At 42.5% G+C, this 20,340-nt stretch overlaps 1 protein-coding gene across 2 annotated transcripts in view; it reads right to left on the bottom strand.

The window, feature by feature from the left end:
• LOC119964659 (guanine nucleotide-binding protein G(I)/G(S)/G(O) subunit gamma-12) overlaps positions 1-18,910 on the bottom strand; it is a 153,838-nt gene extending 134,928 nt beyond the window's left edge. The window contains exon 1 of one of the 2 annotated variants that reach the window (XM_038794425.1): positions 18,734-18,910. The gene's annotated coding sequence lies outside the window, so the exon portion shown is untranslated. The remainder of the gene's footprint in view (positions 1-18,733) is intronic. The other variant, XM_038794424.1, reaches the window with a different exon arrangement.
• Positions 18,911-20,340: the final 1,430 nt, after the last annotated feature.

The raw sequence follows: 20,340 nt of genomic DNA, 5'->3' as shown, positions 1-20,340 counted from the left end.
TGATCTTTTGTGGACCTCAGCTCCACTTTCCAGCCCGAACACCATAACCCTTTATTCCCCAAAACACTATCTTTATCTTGAAAACATTTAATGAAGGAGCCTCAACTGCTCCACTGGGCAAGGAATTCCATAAATTCACAACCCTTTGAGTGAAGAAGTTCCGCCTAAACTCAGTCCTAAATCTACTTCCCCCGATTTTGAGGCTATGCCCTCTAGTTCTGCTTTCACCCGCCAGTGGAAACAACCTGCCCGCATCTATCCTATCTATTCCCTTCATAATTTTATGTTTCTATAAGATCCCCCTCCCCCCATCCTTCTAAATTCCAACGAGTACAGTTCCAGTCTACTCAACCTCTCCTCGTAATCCAAACCCCTCAGCTCTGGGATTAACCTAGTGAATCTCCTCTGCACACCCTCCATCATCAGTATGTCCTTTCTCAGGGAAGGAGACCAAAACTGAACACAATACTCCAGGTGTGGCCTCACTTAGACCTTATACAGTTGCAGCATAATCTCCCTAGTCTTAAATTCCATCCCTCTAGCAATGAAGGACAAAACTCCATTCGCCTTCTTAATCACCTGCTGCATCTGTAAACCAACTTTTTGCGACTCATGCACTAGGACACCCAGGTCCCTCTGCACAGCAGCATGTTTTAATATTTTATCATTTAAATAATAATCCCTTTTGCTATTATTCCTACCAAAATTAATAACCTCATATTTGTCAACATTATATTCCATCTGCCAGACCCTAGACCATTCACTTAACCTATCTACATCCCTCTGCAGACTTCCAGTATCCTCCGCACTTTTTGCGTTACAACTCATCTTAGTGTCGTCTGAAAACTTGAACACATTACACTTGGTTCCCAACTCCAAGGCACTTCGGTCCCCAACTCCAAATCATCTATGTAAATTGTAAACAATTGTGGGCCCAACACGGATCCCTGAGGGACACCACGAGCTACTGATTGCCAACCAGAGAAACACCCATTAATCACCACTGTTTGCTTTCTATTAATTAACCAATCCTCTATCCATGCTACTACTTTACCCTTAACGCCATGCATCTTTATCTTATGCAGCAAACTTTTGTGTGGCACCTTGTCAAAAGCTTTCTGGAAATCCAGCAAGTAATATACCACATCCATTGGCTCCCCGTTATCTACCGCACTGGTAATGTCCTCAAACAATTCCACTAAATTAGTTAGGCACGATCTGCCCTTTATGAACCCATGCTGCGCCTGTCCAATGCGACAATTTCCATCCAGATGCCTCGCTATTTTGTCCTTGAGGATAGATTCCAGCATCTTCCCTACTACCGAAGTTAAGCTAACTGGCCTATAATTACCCGCTTTCTGCCTACCTCCTTTTTTAAACAGTGGTGTCACATTTGCTCATTTCCAAACCGGGTTCCCAGACATTATCCTGAGTCTCTGGATTACTAGTCCAGTGACAATACCACTATATCACCACCTCCTCTTACGGGTAGGGAACAACTGATGCCCTGGCCACTGGCAACCATGTCAACTGGACAGATGGATTAAATGAAAGAAAAAAGGCACTGCCAATTTTAAAATTCTTAATTGTTGTTTCCCCAACTCTAATCTCATCCTGCCCCACAACCCTCAAGAGATATCTGGGCTCTGCTAATTCTGGTCTTTTGAACACTGCTGCTTTTAATGCTACACCAATGGTGGTCATGCTTTCAGTTGCTAAGGCCCTAAAGTTCTGCAATACCGTCTCTAAACCTCTTTGACCAAGCTTCTGGTCATCTAACGTAATATCTCTTTACATTAGCTTTATGAAACTCCAGTGAAGCACCTTAGATTTGCAATTCATGCAAAGGTAATGTTAAAAGCTCTTTCTGGAGATGCAAGACCATGAAATTAGACCCTGAATGTATCAGCTCTGAAATAACTTACCCTACATGATTTTTAAAGTGGCATGGAGGAAAGTGGACTGCCTGATGCACAAATCACAATGAATAGAAGTAGTAACAACAGAAGAGAGGAAAATCAGTTAGCCATTCACGAGTGTCAGCTCTCTTCTGATATGCGTAAGAATGCAGACTTCAGCCCGCAGGAATTTTAAAACTATGCTTTTAGACCAGCTAAATTGCTGAAGGCGACAGGCATCATGCCTACAGGTTTTCATGGTGCTGATTGTGGAGCACTCCAGTATTCTATATCTCATGAGCAGGTACTGATGCATGAAATTAAAATTTGTAGTATGCCATGAAGAATATGGTCATGTCAGGACCATCTACATCAGAAACTCCCACCTGTGTCCCCATGACAGAGCCTGGAACTCGGATTCTTCTTATGTCAATGTCAGGGATAAAAGTGAACTGGGGTCAGAATTCATTCAATGTTCTTGTCAAGCCTCTTCTCCTGCAGATCAGTGATATGCTGATATGTTATGCTGAGGCAGGACCCAATAAGAGGGTCAGTTGTGAAATGGACATAGATAAGGCTGTTATCCAGAGGGACAGCAATATCTTTGCACCTATATGCTCAACCAATTCAGAAAGCTCAAACCATCCTGTAGCTGTAAAAGTGCAGCAAACTGCAACCAGACTACCTCCATGTTGATAATCTTTACCATCTGAGAAGCTTCTGACTGGTGTTCCATACAAGAAATTATTAGCAAAATGAATTGCAAGTAACCTTGTCATATGATCAGTCATTGGTTGGAAGGCAGGAGATATACGTTACTATTGATTTGGATGACAGATAGAAAATTGTACTTCAAAAAGTTCTCAGTCAGCACTTTAGGTTCTGTTATGATAACAGTGCCTTTCAGGATCCATATTACATACGCAATTCAGTTTGTAAGACATATTTGCAAGCTGTATGAATAAGAGCATGAAGTTAGATGGGACATACAGATTAAACGAGTAGGCAAACCTATGAACAAGTGTGAAATCGGTCACTTGGGGACCCAAGAAAGACATAGGATTATCTAATGTTGAGAGACTGGAAAAGGTGGAAGAACGAAGGAATTTAGGTGGCATTGTAGAGAAATCACTAAAATCTTGTGTACAAGTACAAAAGAATTATGGAATCTTGGCTTTTATCTCAACAGAGCTTGGAATTTTAAAAAGTGAAGAAGTGATGCTACCAAAAAACATTTAATTCAGGCAGCACGGTGGCGCAGTGGGTTAGCCCTGTTGCCTCACAGCACCGAGGTCCCAGGTTCGATCCCGGCTCTGGGTCACTGTCTGTGTGGAGTTTGCACATTCTCCCCGTGTTTGCGTGGATTTCGCCCCCACAACCCCAAGAGATGTGCAGGCTAGGTGGATTGGCCACGCTAAATTGCCCCTTAATTGGAAAAAAAAATGAATTGGGTTCTCTAAATTTATTTTAAAAAAAACATTTAATTTTGGTAAACATAGTTTTGTGGGCAATACGCATTGTTGAGCAGAAATGAAATGCAAGTGCATGAGTTTCTAATAATAATATAATAAAGGTTCAAACCCTGATAACAAGACTATTCAAGACTATAACAAAAGCAAAGAAGTGTGTTAGTACAACCCAATATAAAAACAAGACCTTTTTTATATTTATACTGGAGCTGTGTGTGGTGCAGGCAAAGACACAATTATTTCCCAAGGCATCAAGTCAGTGTGTAGCCCGGGACTGATATTTCATTTAGCCCAGACCATGGCGCAAGGATGCTTTCCTGCAGTGGGTATTCATGCAGTTTTCACGGTTAATTATTTGATGAGATTCCTCAAAGCACCAGATTCAGCTCTCCCAGCTTGCTATGGTGGGATGTGAATTCATGACCTCTGGAGTCCAAGGCACACACCATATTCAACAGGCTACCACTCACTCTATAAGGCCTGATCCTGAATACGATGTCTAGTTTTGGTCATTCGACATGGCGGATGATTTAGAATTACTGGAAAAGATTCACTGGTGGGCCAATATATTATAGTCGAGCTTAAAAAGGAGGGGAGTTTCCCAGATTTTTTTCCCCCAAAAGATGTTTTGCAACACCCAGGAGAATAATTAACCAATGGATAGGGTAAATTTTAGGAACATGATTGCAGGAACTAGCTTAATGGATCAGCTTTTCTCTCCTCCCATCTGCTTTTCAGTAAAGAGAATTTTTCCACAAGACATATTTGCTTTTTGGAAATCTAAACCTTCTCGTCCTTCATGCCCAACCAATCTTAAAGTAATCCTTGGTTCACCAAACTGAGTTTTACAGCTAAACCAAACCAATACATTTATGAAACATGAATGCAAGTAACGGGACATTTCAAGTTAAAAGGTTCAAGCGCCGGGCTGCACGGTGGCACAGTGGTAGCACTGCTGTCTACGGCGCCGAGGACATGGGTTTGAATCCCGACCCTGGGTCACTGTGCAAACTCCACACGGACATTCTCCCAGTGTCTGCGTGGGTTTCACCCCCACAACCCAAAGGCTAGGTCGATTAGCCACGCTAAATTGCCCCTTAATTGGAAAAAAATTATTGGGTACTCTAAATTTCAAAAATAAAAGTTAAAGTGCCAATTCACCATCAGAAAACCACATAAATGAGCCAATCATACTAAGTCTGAATATTTTTAAATTGTGCTCAAAGATCATTTTTCTTCATGTTATCCAACTGCCTGGTTCCACTGTACTTTGCAACATCCATACCATGGCAATTTATGTGTCCACAATGCCTGCACTGAACAGGTACTGACTGATCTGCTCAGAATGCAGAACTGACAATTGTAAAGATTCAACATTTACAAATGAAACATTAGACTCTGAAACACAAGAAATGCAGTGCACTTCCAAATAACATGCAAGTGAACAAATTATTCACATTTTTCAACATACCATACCTTTCACTACTTTCAACTAAAACAATACATTTGTCATCCAAAATGTCAGTATAAATCAGTAATGCCAGCACATACGTCAGTTTGCTTCTGATACCTCAACACATTTGCTTGTAATAGTATCAATAAATAGCTGAATGAGACCTATTATAAATACAGCAAGACCTTTGCTTTGAGTTCATAGCAGAAGAAATTTGGTCTATCATTTAATTCATGATATTTTAAAAGCTTATGGATAAAGTGCAGTATGCAGGAAACCACACAATATAGAATATTTAGATTTAACTTAATATCCGGAGGAATCTGATCATAGCAATGCATTCACAATCTTTTGTGCACAAATCCAATTTGGAACAAACAACTACAAAATGACTTTGCAAATCAGTTATTTAGAGAATACAAAAAAAAAGCAGGAAAAATAGATAAAAGCTGAAACCTAAGGAATTGCTATATAGTTCCTTTGAGTTTAGCACTAACTTATGTAGCATAACACAAATACACAACAGAATATTATTCGGCAGAAAGCTCTCTTGGTGAATAACCTTTCAGAAAGTCTACAGGAGTTCTGTAAATTGTACTCGGCTATTTAGCTATAAGCTGCAATTACAAATCAAATCCACTCATTATTCCACATCACTGGCTTCCCAAAGTAAATGCCATCAGCCTTCAGATATCTAGTCTAATTCACACCCATAAGCATTATATCAACAACCACCGCAGGGAACATTCACTCCAATGTCGGAGTCACTGAAGGAAATGCTATTTATAGTTGTCTCAATTAAAATCCCCAGTAGAGCAGTCAGACGTCATGTGCAAATAGAATAAAGGAGAATGTCCTGTAAAGCCAACATACAGAAGTGGTATGACACCCATTTCCCTTATAATATCCAGTTCCATCCCCTTCTGCATAAAATTTACGACCCCGTACTAAGGTGTTCTCAAGAGTTAGCAATAAATTGTATACAATATCTTAAGTAGACCTTTAGAAGGAAATAAAGTGCATGTAATACCAGCACAAAAACAGAAAATGCTAGACAATCACAGCATGTCTAACAGCATCTGTGGGAGAAGGGAACTAACGTTTCAAGTCTGGATGACTCTTTGTCAAAGCTGGAGAGAACTGGAAATGGGGTCAGATTTAAACTGTTGTTGGGGGGGGGGGGGGGGGGGGGGGGGGGGTGGGTGTCTATCTATCTATCTAACAGATGCTGTCAGACCTGCTGTGATTGTCCAGTATTTTCTTTTTTTGTTTCAGATTCCTGCATCCAAAGTAATTTGCTTTTATCTACATGCAATACTATATTTTTTTAAATTAAAATCAAATACTTGTTCCATTGGGCCGTATTCCTGTGGTTAAATTGTAAAATCCTGGATTCAAGCTAAACTATGAATTTGTGCACATAATCAAGCTGACATTCTGATGCAATACAGATTGTGCACTGCATTGTGCAAACTTTCAGTTAAGTAATTAAATCAAGGTCCCCTCTACCTCCCAACTGGGCATATAAGATCTTAACAATGGAGCTCTCCCAGTATCCTTGCATTTAAAAGTCACATGAACAAGAGAAAGAACCTTCAAGTGAAAGGGTATATTAATGCCAAGAGGGATGTCCAGTTAGTACAGTTAGTACATCTAGTACGTAGATGTTGGGAATTGCAATCAACATCTTGCATTTATATTGCACCTTTAGAACATAGTGCAGGAGGCCATTCGGCCCATTGAGTCTGCACAGACCCATTTAAGCCCCATCCCCATAGCCCCACAACCCAATAACCCCATCTAACCTTTTTGGTCACTAATGGCAATTTTGCATGGCCAATCCACCTAACCTGCACGTCTTTGGACTGTGGGAGGAAACCAGAGCACCCGGAGGAAACCCACACAGACACGGGGAGAACATGCAGACTGCACACAGATAGTAACCCAGCGGGGAATTGAATCTGGGACCCTGGCGCTGTAAAGCCACGGTGCTAGCCACTTGTGCTACCGTGCTGCTTAATGATAGACAAATGTCCCATGGAGCTTCATAGAAATGTAAGCAACAAAAAAATTAATACCTAGCCAAAGGAGGAGAAATTTGTGAAAAGAGAAGAGGTGGATTTTCAGGGACTTCTTAAAAAGGTGAAGAAATAAAGATTTAGGAAGGGAATTAAAGACCTTAGGGCCTAGCTAGCTGATGGCACAGCTGCTAATAGTAGGGTTATGGGAGTGAAGATGCAGACGAGGCCAATGGTGGGGTAACTAAGAGAGTTCTCAGGCTTGCATGGTATGAGACGGCAAGATTGACAGGGTTGTCATGAATTTATGTAGGAGACTACAGAGGACAGGTAGACAATGAATTCAAAGAGGGGGCAAGGCAAGTTAAGATAAATATCAAAATAAGAGAGGATGAGAAGTTTCAAAGTGCCCAAGCTAAAAGGAGGAAAGGAATGAGAAATCTCATGGTAAATGCAGATGACACCAAATTGTGTGGAGGGTGAGCTGTCAGGAGGATGCAGAGATCCTTCAGGGTGATTTGGACAAGTTGAGTGAGTGAGCAAATGAATGAATGGAGGATGCAGTCTAATTTGGAGAAATGCAATGTTATCCACTTTGGTAGCAAAAACGAGAAGGCAGACTATTATCCGAATACCATAGATTTAGGAGAGTGGAATGTACAATGCGACCTGGGTGTCTTTCTACACCAGACACTGAAGATAAGCATGCAAACACAGCAGGTGGTAAAGAAGGCAAATGGTATTTAGGCCTTCATAGCGAGAAGATTAGAATACAGGGGCAGGGATGTCTTGCTGCAATTATACAGGTGAGGCCATATGTGCAGTTTTGGTCTCCTTATCTGAGGAAGGATGTTCTTGCTCTCGAGAGAGTGTAGCAAAGGTTTACCAGACCAATTCCTGGGATGGGGGGACTGAAGTATGAGGAGAGACTGAATCAGTTAGGATTGTATTTGCTGCCGATCAGAAGACTGAGGGGATCTCATAAAATTCTAACAGGACTAGGCAGGGTAGATACAGGAAGGATGTTCCTGATGGTGGTTGCGTCCATAATAAGGGGTCATAGTCTGAGGATACGGGGTAAACCATTTAGGAAAGAGATGAGGAGAAATTTCTTCATCCAAAAAGTGACCAGCCTGTGGAATTTGTTACCATTGGATGTAGGTGAAGCCAAAACATTACATTGAATGTTTTCAAGAAGCGATTAGAAATAGCATTTGGAGTGAAGGAGGTCAAAGGATATGTAGGGAGGGGTAGTGGGATTAGGCTATTGAGTTGTATGATCAATCATGATCATAATAAATGGTGGAGAAGACTCGAAGGACCAAATGGCCTCCTCCCGCTCCCATTTTCTACGTCTCTAAAACTAGGGCTTGGATGGACATTGGCGATTAAAGATTTTCAACAGTGAGGCGAGAGGTATAAAACAAGATGAGGTGCTGAAAAGAGAGCTGGCCAGAAGAGTATAAGTGACCACGGTGTGGTTTAGTGATAAAGGCCACACTGCCACTGCAATGGTAAGTGAAAACAGTTGTTGAAAAGTACAGCCAGGCAAGGGACTTCAGGTGAACCAATTTTTGTCACGGTCATACCATCAATGTGATCATCCTCATGAAGGTTATGGATGATAGAAGCCTTGCTCACAAGCAAACAGACATCCTGGAGGAAATATGGAAGAGTCGGTGATTATTGATCTGTTGGCGGCATTCCAAGAGGTGAGCAGGCAATGGTTACATTAAACTTGGAGAATTAGATGGTACTGTGGAGTCAAGACAGTTGAAGAGTACAGTAGACCTGAACAATTCTGATGACAGAACAGGCAAAGAAATCAAATGGAACCAAGTTCTGGCTGTCAAAGACAACATCTAGGTGAGCACAGAATAGCGAGCGTAGGAATGGGCAATGTCCCAACAGTTTGCAGCTTTACGCAACAGGTTAAGCCAGAATATCCCCATTAGGATATGAATGTAGCATAAATTTATGATTTCTTTTATTGTCTTGACAATTTTCATTATCAACTATGAGAAGGGATCCTTTCTGGTGGAATATTTATTCCTAATGCTGCTCCAAACTCCAACATAAAGATCATTCACATTACCTGACCACACGCATCGACCCACTTTTTACAAAAACAAAGACTGAGATAAGTTTTTTTTTAAAAAAAGAATTGTTTGGACCTATTATCCCATACGGATACATATTGACTATTGAAAGTAACCAGTGTAATGGAATCTGACCCGTTCTCTCACTGCGGCCAAAAATCAAGCACAAAGCAAAATTACGTAGGAGCAGAAGTAGGCCACTCGGCCCATCGAGTCTGCTCCGCCATTCAATTTGATATAACCCTCCATTCCATTTTCCCGCCTTATCCCTATAACCCTTGACTCCCTTACTGACCAAGTATGTTCAAGGCTGAGACAGCAGATATGTAATGGCCCAGACTTTACAGCTCTCTGCGATAAAGAATTCCATAGTTTCATTACCCTCAGAGATAGAAATTTCCCTCATCTTGCTCTTAAATGGGCAACTCAGAGATTATGCGCTTTGGCCTTAAACTCTCCCACAAGAGGAAACATCCTCTTAAGCATCTACTAGTCAAACCCCTCGAGAATCCGATATGTCTCAATAAGGTCACCCCCCTTCTTAACTCCAATGAGTACTGGCCCAATCTACTCGAACATCCTCATAAGAAAATCCCTCCATGCCCAAGAACACTCTCGTGAACCTTTTCTGGACTGCCTCCAATGGCAGTATATCTTTCCTTAGATAATGGGGCCAAAACTGTTCACAGTATTCCAGGTGCAGTCTAACTAGTGCCTTGTGTAGTTTTATCAAGACTTCCCTATTCTTATACCCATTCAGGGCAGTTCAAGGTGGCACTGTGGTTAGCACCGCTGCCTCACAGCACCAGAGACCAGAGTTCAATTCCAACCTTGGGTGACTGTGTGGAGTTTGCATGTTCTCTCCATGTCTGCATGGCTTTCCTCCAGTTTCCTCCCACAGTCCAAAGATGTGCAGGTTAGGTGGATTGGCCACGCTAAATTGCCCCTTAGTGTCCAGGTTGGGTGGGGTTACGGGGATTGGGTGGGGTGTTCTCAGAGGGTTGGTACAGATCTGATGGGTCAAATGGCCTCCTTCTGCACTGTAGGGATTCTATGAATTCCCTTTAAAATAAAGGCCAACATTCCATTTGCTTTCCCAATTACCTGAACTTGCATGTTAGCATTTTACGATTTATGCACAAGGACCCCCAAATCCCTCTGTACTTCAGTTTTCCTCTATTTAAATATTCAGCTTCTTTATTCTTCCTACCAAAGTGCATAACGTCACATTTTCCAACATTATATTAAATATGTTCAAGAGGTCAGAATTAAAAGAGCACAGGTATCCTGTTATAGAGCTGGAGGAGATTACGGGGCAAAACCAGGGAGTGATTCAAAAATAAGAATGAGAATATTAAAAATTGTGGCATTGTTTAACCAGGAGCCAACTTAGGTGAGCAGGAACAAAGAATGGGGTGGGGAAAAGATACACATACCATCAAAGAAAAAGGAAATAAAATAAGGACAGATGTCATAATCTAAACTGGCTGAACTCTTAAACATGGGAGTCCAGAAGGCTATAAAATGCCTAAACGAAAGAAATGCTGCTGTCTCTCCGGTTTGTGTCAAGCTTGAATGTTATAGGCAGCCAAGGGCAGAAAGATCAGAGTGGGAGTAAAATGAGAATCAAAATGACAGGTTACTGAAAGCTTGGGTCACACATGCTGACTCAATGGAGTTGTTCCACAAAGCCTCACCCAGTCTGTATTTGGTCTCCCCATTGTAGATGGGACCTAAATCATGGGCAGCCATTTATGCAAATCAAGCAAATTGCTATTTCACCTACAAGGTGTATTTTGATTTTGAACAGTGAGAAAGAAAGTGAAAAGGACAGATGCTACATTTCCTCCGCTTGCATGAAAAAGTGCTGTAAAAAAAAAAGAAAATTACAGCACAGGAACAGGCCCTTCAGCTCTCCCAGCCTGCGCCGACCCAGGTCCTTTATCGAAACCTGTCGCCTATTTTCCAAGGATCTACTTCCCTCTATTCCCCGCCCGTTCATATATCTGTCCAGATGCATCTTAAATGATGCTATCGTGCCTGCCTCTACCACCTCCGCTGGCAAAGCGTTCCAGGCACCCACCACCCTCTGTGTAAAAAAAATTCCACGCGCATCTCCCTTAAACTTTCCCCCTCTCGCCTCGAAATCGTGATCTCTTGTAATTGACACCCCCAGTCTTGGAAAAAGCTCGTTGCTATCCACCTTGTCCATACCTCTCAATTTTGTAGACCTCAATCAGGTCCCCCTCAACCTCCGTCTTTCCAACAAAAACAATCCTAATCTACTCAACCTTTCTTCATAGCTAGCACCCTTCATACCAGGCAACATCCTGGTGAACCTCCTCTACACCCTCTCTAAAGCATCCACATCCTTCTGGTAATGTGGCAACCAGAACTGCACGCAGTATTCCAAATGTGGCCTAACCAAAGTCCTATACAACTGTAACATGACCTGCCGACTCTTGTACTCAATACCCCGTCTAATGAAGGCAAGCATGCTGTATGCCTTCTTGACCACTATCAACCTGCGTTGCCACCTTCAGGGTACAATGGACCTGAACTCCCAGATCTCTCTGTACATCAATTTTCCCCAGGACTCTTCCATTGACCATATAGTCCGCTCTTGAATTAGTTCTTTCAAAATGCATCACCTCACATTTGCCTGGATTGAACTCCATCTGCCATTTCTCTGCCCAACTCTCCAATCTATCTATATTTTGCTGTATTCTCTGACAGTCCTCCTCGCTATCTGCAACTCCACCAATCTTAGTATCATCTGCAAACTTGCTCATCAGACCACCTGTACCTTCGTCCAGATCATTTATGTATATCACAAACAACAGTGGTACGAGCACGGATCCCTGTGGAACACCACTAGTCACCTTTGTCCCTTTTGAGAACTCCCTTCCACTCTCTATCTCCTGTTGCCCAGCCAGTTCTTTATCCATCTAGCTAGCACACCCTGAACCCCATACGACTTCACTTTTTCCATCAACCTGCCATGGGAAACTTTATCAAACGCCTTACTGAAGTCCATGTATATGACATCTACAGCCCTTCCCTCATCAATTAACTTTCTCACTTCCGCAAAGAATTCTATTAGGTTTGTAAGACATGACCTTCCCTGCACAAAACCATGCTGCCTATAACTGATAAGTCTATTTTCTTCCAAATGTAAATAGATCCTATCCCTCAGTATCTTCTCCAACAGTTTGCCTACCACTGACGTCAAGCTCACAGGTCTATAATTCCCTGGATTATCCCTGCTACCCTTCTTAAACAAAGGGACAACATTAGCAATTCTCCAGTCCTCCGGGACCTCACCCCTGCTCAAGGATGCTGCAAAGATATCTGTTAAGGCCCCAGCTATTTCGTCCCTCACTTCCCTTAGACGCCTGGGATAGATCACATCCGGACCTGGGGACTTGTCCACCTTAATGCCTTTTAGAATACCCAAAACCTCCCTCTTCCTTATGCCAACTTGACCTAGAGTATTTAAACATCCATCCCTAGCCTCAACATCCGTCATGTCCCTCTCCTTGGTGAATACCGATGCAAAGTGCTCATTAAGAATCTCACCCATTTCCTCTGACTCCATGCTTAAATTCCCTCTTTTGTCTTTGAGTGGGCCAATCCTTTCTCTAGTTACCCTCTTGCTCCTTATATACGAATAAAAGGCTTTGGGATTTTCCCAAGATGATCAGAGGATTAGATAGGGTGGACAGTGAGAGTCCTTTTTTCTTTGGATGGTGATGCCTAGCACGAGGGGACATAGCTTTAAATTGAGGGGAGATAGATATAGGACAGATGTCAGAGGTAGGTTCTTTACTCAGAGTAGTACGGGGCGTGGAATGCCCTGCCTGCAACAGTAGTGGACTCGCCAACACTAAACGCATTCAAATGGTCATTGGATAGACATATGGACGATAAGGGAATAGTGTAGATAGGCTTTAGAGGGGTTTCACAGGTCGGCGCAACATAGAGGGCCGAAGGGCCTGTATTGCGCTGTAATGTTCTATGTTAGCCAAAGATATTTCATGACCCCTTTTAGCCCTCTTTATTGCGCGTTTGAGATTCGTCCTACTTTCCCGATATTCCTCCAAAGCTTCATCAGTTTTAAGTCGCCGAGATCTTATGCATGCTTCCTTTTTCATCTTAGCTAGTCTCACAATTCCACCCGTCATCCATGGTTCCCTTATCTTGCCATTTCTATCTTTCATTTTCACAGGAACATGTCTGTCATGCATGTCAACCTTTCCTTAAAAGACTCCCACATTTCAAATGCGGATTTACCCTTAAAACAGCTGCTCCCAATCCACATTCCCTAGCTCCTGCCGAATTTTGTTATACTTGGCCTTTCCCCAATTTAGCACTCTTCCTTTAGGACCACTCTCGTCTTTGTCCATGAGTATTCTAAAACTTACGGAATTGTGATCGCTACTCCCAAAGTAATCACCGACTGAAACTTCAACCACCTGGCCAGGATCATTCCCCAATACCAGGTCCAGTATGGCCCCTTCCCGAGTTGAACTATTTACATACTGCTCTAAAAAACTCTCCTGGATGCTCCTTACAAATTCTGCTCCATCTACACCTCCAACACTACATGAGTCCCATTCAATGTTGGGGAAGTTAAAATCTCCCAACCACCCTATTGCTCCTACATTTTTCTATAATCCGTCTACATATTTGTACCTCTACTTCACGCTCGCTTTTGGGAGGCCTGTAGTAAAGTCCTAACAATGTTACTGCACCCTTCCTATTTCTTAGCTCTACCCATATTGACTTAGTGCTCGAATCCTCCATCGTGCCTTCCTTAATTACAGCTGTGATATCATCTCTGACCAGTAATGCAACTCCTCCACCCCTTTTACCTCCCTCTCTATCCCTCCTGAAGCATCTATACCCTGGGATATTTAGTTGCCTGTCTTGCCCTTCCCTCAGCCAAGTCTCAGTAATACCAATAACATCATATTCCCATAAAGGAGGAAGGAGAGGGCTATTTGGAGTGACTGAGGCATGGACTAGGGTGGAAGAAGTTACTTTGGAACACTGAAAGGGGAAAGATGTATTTGGGGATGGCATCATGCTGGATGTGCACAAAGGGCAAAGACTGATCCGTTGAATATGGAAGCTGGTGGAGTGGAAAGTGAGGACAAGGGGAATCCTTCAGGGTTCAGGAAAGAAGGGGTGAGAGCAGTAGTGCGGGAAATAAAACGGATAGTCAAAACCCCATAAACCACGGTGAGGGAAGGAGGGGTCCTCCTTTGAGGAAAAGGAGTAACAGAGGCACGCTATGGAAGGTTTAGTTGTTAGAACAGATGTAATTAGGATGGTGAAACTGGAAGAATAGAGTCCTTATATGAAGTAGATGTGAAGAAATAGTCACGGTGGCTGTGGAAGTCAGTGGACTTATAGTGAATACTGGTTGATCCCCAGAAATGGAAACAGAGAAGACAAGGAAGGAAAAGGGGGAAACTGGAAACAATGCTGATGAAATTTTCTAGTTCAGGGCAAACATGGGAAACTACAAAAGGCAAGAGAAGGGGGTACTGGAATGAAGCATGTTTCACATATCCCACTAAAAGCCAGGCATTGCTATGCTCCATGCACCACAATATCCTTTATTTGGAGAAAGTGAGTGTGTTGAAGTTGTTCAATGTGAGAAACATTCAGTTAGACAGAGAAGACCGGATGGTGCTTGGGTACCAGTTGGTCCTGTTTAAGGAAGGAATGGAGAGCTCTCAGACGTTGCTGTTTTGTCAGGGATGTAGACATTGGTATTGTAGGGATCGGCGGAGTGCTGACATAGCTCATTTGAATTGAAACAATTAAAATGAATTAAAGAAACTGAGGGACAGAGTCAAATGGGCAGCCCCTTAAAGGAATACTGCCCTAAACAAAAACAGAGCAAATTAAACAAAAACAGAGCAAATTAAAAACTTAACAAAATGTGATTAAAAGGGTCAATAAAGCACCCCAGAGGAGGCCACCTGGCACAGAAAGCCTCAATAGTATCCGTGGACACAACATGCTCCCCCTCCAGGGACACCTGGCCATGAATATAGCCGCAGAAGAGGGGTAGACAGTCAGGTTGGATGAACCCCTCGGTTACCCACTGCATGAACCTATTTATGGTGAGGTTGGCGAGGCCCAGGGGCAGGTTCACGAGGTCTTCCTCCCTCTCTGCACCAGGATCCAAGAGCAGGTGCGTGGGTCTGAATTGTAAGCAAAACTGTAACGAAAGGTTTTTCAAGAAATTCAAAAGAGAGTGCAGTCGAACTCAATTTATAGATACACGTGGTCCACAGAGCCCCGAAAAAAAATGGCAGGCAACTTAGGAGTCCGAGAACCAATGCAGTCTATGGTTGCATGGGACTGCTGCGTGTAACACCCTCCGCCCCAGGGCCCCCCCGAGGGGCGGAACTCCTCCGTAGAGGGACCTCCACTGAGTTTCACCTCCAGCTACTTTACTCCCAAAATTGACCCACTTACCTTAAAGGATAGTCACTAGTTAGTAATTAGACCACTAACTCAGGGCTGAACCCTCACATGCAATTTTAAGTACAATGAAATTCTCACTTGCAGCACAATTAACAGCATACCTGACTGCACTACCATTAATCTCTTAATCTCAATTTTGGCCTAGATTTAGTGTCACGTGTACCAAGGTACAGTGAAAGTATTGTTCTGCATACAGTCCAGGCAGATCGTTCCATACATGAAAAACATAGGCATACAATAAATATACAATGTAAATACATAGACATCAGTGAAGAATATGGAGTATAGTGCTACAACAATAGAGAAGATGCATAGAGATGTGTTCAGTCCATAAGAGGGCCATTCAGGAGTCTGGTAACAGCAGAGAAGCTGTTTTTGAATCTGTTAGTACGTGTTCTCAGACTTTTGTATCCTCTGCCGATGGAAGAGGTTGGAAGAGAGAATAACTCGGGTGGGAGGGGTCTTTGATTATGCTGCCAATTTCACAATACTCCATCAAATGGTAGGTAGGGCAACCATGTGGTGGCATGGACCATCAGTGGGTTGACTCTCAAATCACTGTAAACATTGAATTTTGATTATACTTCCACACCCGTTCACACCCTGTTTGAGAGCAGCCCATTCAAAACCTTAACTGCCTCAAAAGCTAAAAGGCATTATGCAGAGTAGCTTGGAATGAGGTCTACATATCCAAGTCCAATGTCATGAGAGAGGCATATGCATCACCCACTACCTCAGGTGGCATGAGGAGTTTAAATTTTTTTAAATGTGCCCACTCGAAAGGTGACCTCCATTCTTTGTTAGAATGTTAATGAGCCAGAGTTTCAAGTTATTTCCTCAAAAGACAGAGCCAAAAGCAATTTGTTAGCCTGTATCAGTAACTGACTCACACCCAATGTTTTGGGAGCACTGTCATCCTGGGTGCTCAGTAGGCATCATCTGGTATAGGCCCTTCCCTTGAGTAGAGAACACAAGGAGATTAACAAAAAAAAAAAAAAATTGGTTGCAAGAGCATGATTTTACAAAATCCTCGTTCGGATGCTGGTTGGAATGTATTTTGTGCAAGCTATCCTCGGTGCAGGGAAATAGTCTGAACCAGATTCTCCTCTGTTGGGATTCTCCATTGCGCTGGCAGCCCGAGATTTCCTGATGGCATGAGGCTGCCCACAATGGGAAACCCCATTGGCTGGAGAAGACAGAGAAGCCCACCCGTTCCGCTTGTTCTTGTATTTTATTGCATGGAAGACAAGTACTTACTAAAACTATTTGTTGCAGCCCTGGTTTACACCATCACGGAGTTATTTATTTGGTAGTACGAGCACATCTCAGTGGGCTGCACGGTGGCGTACTGGTTAGCACTGCTGCCTCATGGCACCGAGGTCTCAGGTTCGATCCCGGCCCCTATCGAGTTTGCACTTTCTCCCTGTGACTGCATGGTCACATCCCCACAACCCAAAGATGTGGTTAGGTGGATTGCCATGCTAAATTGTCAAAGAGGTGTGGGTTAGGTTGAGGGGTTATTGGGATAGGGCAGGAGAATGCTCTTTGAGGATCAGTGCAGACTCAAATGGACCGAACGGCCTCCTTCTGCATTGTAGGGATTCTATGATTCTTACAGGAGAGCGATACTCTAAGTGTTTGGCTGGAAGTCACCTTCAACACTGAAAAGGGTGCAGATGTCGATTAAAAATGGTATTTCCTAAATTTTGCAGCAATAATTAGGAGCTCTGCATCATCAAGCATGGATTTCCCCTCGGGAATTCCACTGTTCTCACATTTGGATTAAAGGCTGGAACCCAGGAGTATTCACACAGAGGCAACACCCAATGTACATGCATTTTTAATTGCAACCAACTTCTCAACTTTAATAAATGTCATTCCAGGAACTGTCATACAGAACTATCCTTTCACCCAGGAACACCGTATAAATTAAAAATATCAGCTTACAGATTATTTTTAAATTCGGTTGATCTATTTTCTTTTACTTAGTACTGTACTAATGATAGGATAAAAAAAATTAAGCAATTCTTTAATTTAAGCAATTCTTTAATTTATTTCGCTCAGTTCTAAAATAGCTAAAGTTAAAAAATTATTCTGATGAATCAGAATAATACAAAACCCAAAAAAGGTCAAAGACAAATTGCCGACACGGATCAGGCAACTGCTAACTTATCTGGGAATGGCATCCTGAGGATAAGCTGTCCCTTAATTATTTTATTAATGCTATTGTGTGCAAATTATTAAAAATGAAATGTAATTAAAATGATTATACTCATTTCCATGCAAAGTAAAGGGTATAAATGTATATTCAAGGTATTCTCACAACACTAATACCAGGACCTAATAAAACACAAATTGACTATTACCACCAGACTACAACTGCCTAAACATTGGATTACTGAACATCAGATATATGTTGAAATAAGTAGACAGTACTAAAATATTTGTACATTAGGCAAAAAACATTATTGCTTATCAACATTCAATCATCTGAAGATAAACATCATTTCGATTTTGCAAGTCTTTATCCAGAAGTCACAAATCAAGATAAGTACAATTCATATCCTGCATTACCAAACACCACCAAAAATCAAACAGCTAACAAAATCATAATAGTCATATTTAAAACCTATGATCCACTAGAATAATTAGCTATCGATTGTTTTCAGCCTAATATAAACAAATGGAATTATGCACCCCAAAATGAAGACATTAATGACTAATAAAATTAGATTCAATCAACAAACAAAAACTCAGTTTTATTCCACGTTTATTGAGGGGGGGGAGGGGGGGGAGGAGGAGAGACAAGAACATCCCAAGGTAAGAAATAGGAGCAGTCAGTTGTCCATTCGGCCCTACGAGCCTGCTCCGCCATTCGGTACGCGCGAAAAAACATCGCGCTTCAAAAAAAATAATGTAACGAACTCCTTTCGTAATAAAACTATAAAATTGGAATGACGAATATGCCCAACATATTAAACATAAAAGAGTATTAGCCCATTAATATAACTAAATCCAGAACTATGATCAATCGAGCTCCAAGACCAAGTGAAATAATAGTAATATGCTGGGGAGTTATTTACGAAGTTGGCAGCCAGGCTGAGGCTGCTGATCCTCCCACCTCCACAGCATCTGGCACCTCTCCCCCCCCCCCCCCCCCCCCCGGCTGGACCCGCCGTCTGAGCTCCAGGCGCTGCAACACTCCGGTGTTTGTTCGATAAGACTCTTCCGAAATTATTTATTTTCTCGGGGCGGTGAAGAGCATAAACCGACCAGGGCCGGAGCTACTTACCTTTGAACTTCTCCCCACGCCGGCCGCCTCCGACTCTCACTCCGCCGCCTCGACCCTCACTTTTAATTTTCCTCTTTGAACCCCGTTTCCAACGGCTGCTCCACACCGCTGACCTTTCACCTCTATTCCAGCCTCGTTCCCAGCGACCCCCGGGAGGAGGAGGGGGGCGGGGCGGCCGCTTGGATTGCCGGGATCGTTGAGAATTCCTCCGGAGGACTGCCCGCCACGACAGGAGGGAGGGGGAGCAAATGATAAATGACAGATTGACGAGTTGTCGCTATCGCTGCCGCCCTCTGCAGGTTTCACCTCGGTTTTGTTTTGGAATTCTGTCATTGTGCTGATTATTTTTTCACAATAGGTTTCTGCCTCCTTATCTGAAGGTGCTAGTTTTTGACGGCACACTGCCCCACAACAGGACAGGAATCCCTCTGGAATCTGACAGCTTGGAGACAGTGTGTCAGAAGGTTGGTCAAAGGTGGGAGGCAATCCCACTCTCTTCTCAGCTCTCAGTACAAACCTAATTTGTTATTTACATATTAGCAAACTAAACCCTACATAGGGATTTTGACATTCTTTGAAACATTCATTTTACAGGAATGGCAAATATGATTTTAGGAATTCATTTGCAGAGCATTGTTATCCTTTCATATTGGCTCAGTTGAGCTCACCGTTCAGTATGCTGCTAAATTTCTACTCTCCAGGAAAATTCACAATAAGAAATAAAAACAGAACATGCTGGAAATACTCAGCAGGTTATCGCAGCAACAGCGGAGAGAAACAATCTGATGTTACCTAGCCAATTGAGCCATTAAAAACACTGAAGGAGCTTAGTTTATAGTCCATTCAGACAATTATACTCTACATGTCATAAATTTCGATTGTGTCCTTAATTATTACAACCAAAATAATTTTTTTAATTAAGCTCTTTGGATCTGGTACAGTAAAGTCACTAAAGTCCCAGATGACCATAGGCTGCTTTCCCCTTTGAGGAATGAGAGCTGACTGGTGGTGACTTAACCTAAGAATCATCACACCTCAGGCAAGGGGAAAGGTTGAGAAGGCAGAGCCTTCATGAATAACCTCAGCCAGTACAGGAAATGAACCCACACTGCTCGCTTTGCTCGGCATCAAGAGCCAACTGTCTAGCCAAGCGAGCTGAACTGGCCCTAGATCTTTAGATCTAGCAGTATGTGGATTCTAAGATGACCCTGTCGTTTAGTGTTATTAAGGACTACAGTTGTGGTTTGGCAACATTAGGAAGGATTCTATTTCCAAATCAAGGTTAGTACAAGTGTTCTATGAAATTGAAGTGAAGTAGAACAACACATTAAAAGACACAGTAAGTGCTGATCAAACAAAAATCTTCTGCCTGATCTGTTGACTCTTTCTAGCCTTTTATGTTTCAAGAATGCCAACATAATTGAGGTGGTAAATGATCCAAGCTGGTTGAAGGTGCCTAAAATCAGCTACTTTGTGCCCTGTTGTGCTTGTAGTACAATATTGCACTACTATGGTGATATCATAATCTATCATAACATACTTTTGGAAGTATGGAGATATGGAGATAAAAGTGGAGATAAAAGTGCAGAGATAGAGCTTTAAAAACA

This window comes from Scyliorhinus canicula, chromosome 4, assembly GCF_902713615.1.
Source record: "Scyliorhinus canicula chromosome 4, sScyCan1.1, whole genome shotgun sequence".
Classification (NCBI taxonomy): domain Eukaryota; kingdom Metazoa; phylum Chordata; class Chondrichthyes; order Carcharhiniformes; family Scyliorhinidae; genus Scyliorhinus; species Scyliorhinus canicula.
This window is presented reverse-complemented; position numbering and strand designations above follow the sequence as displayed.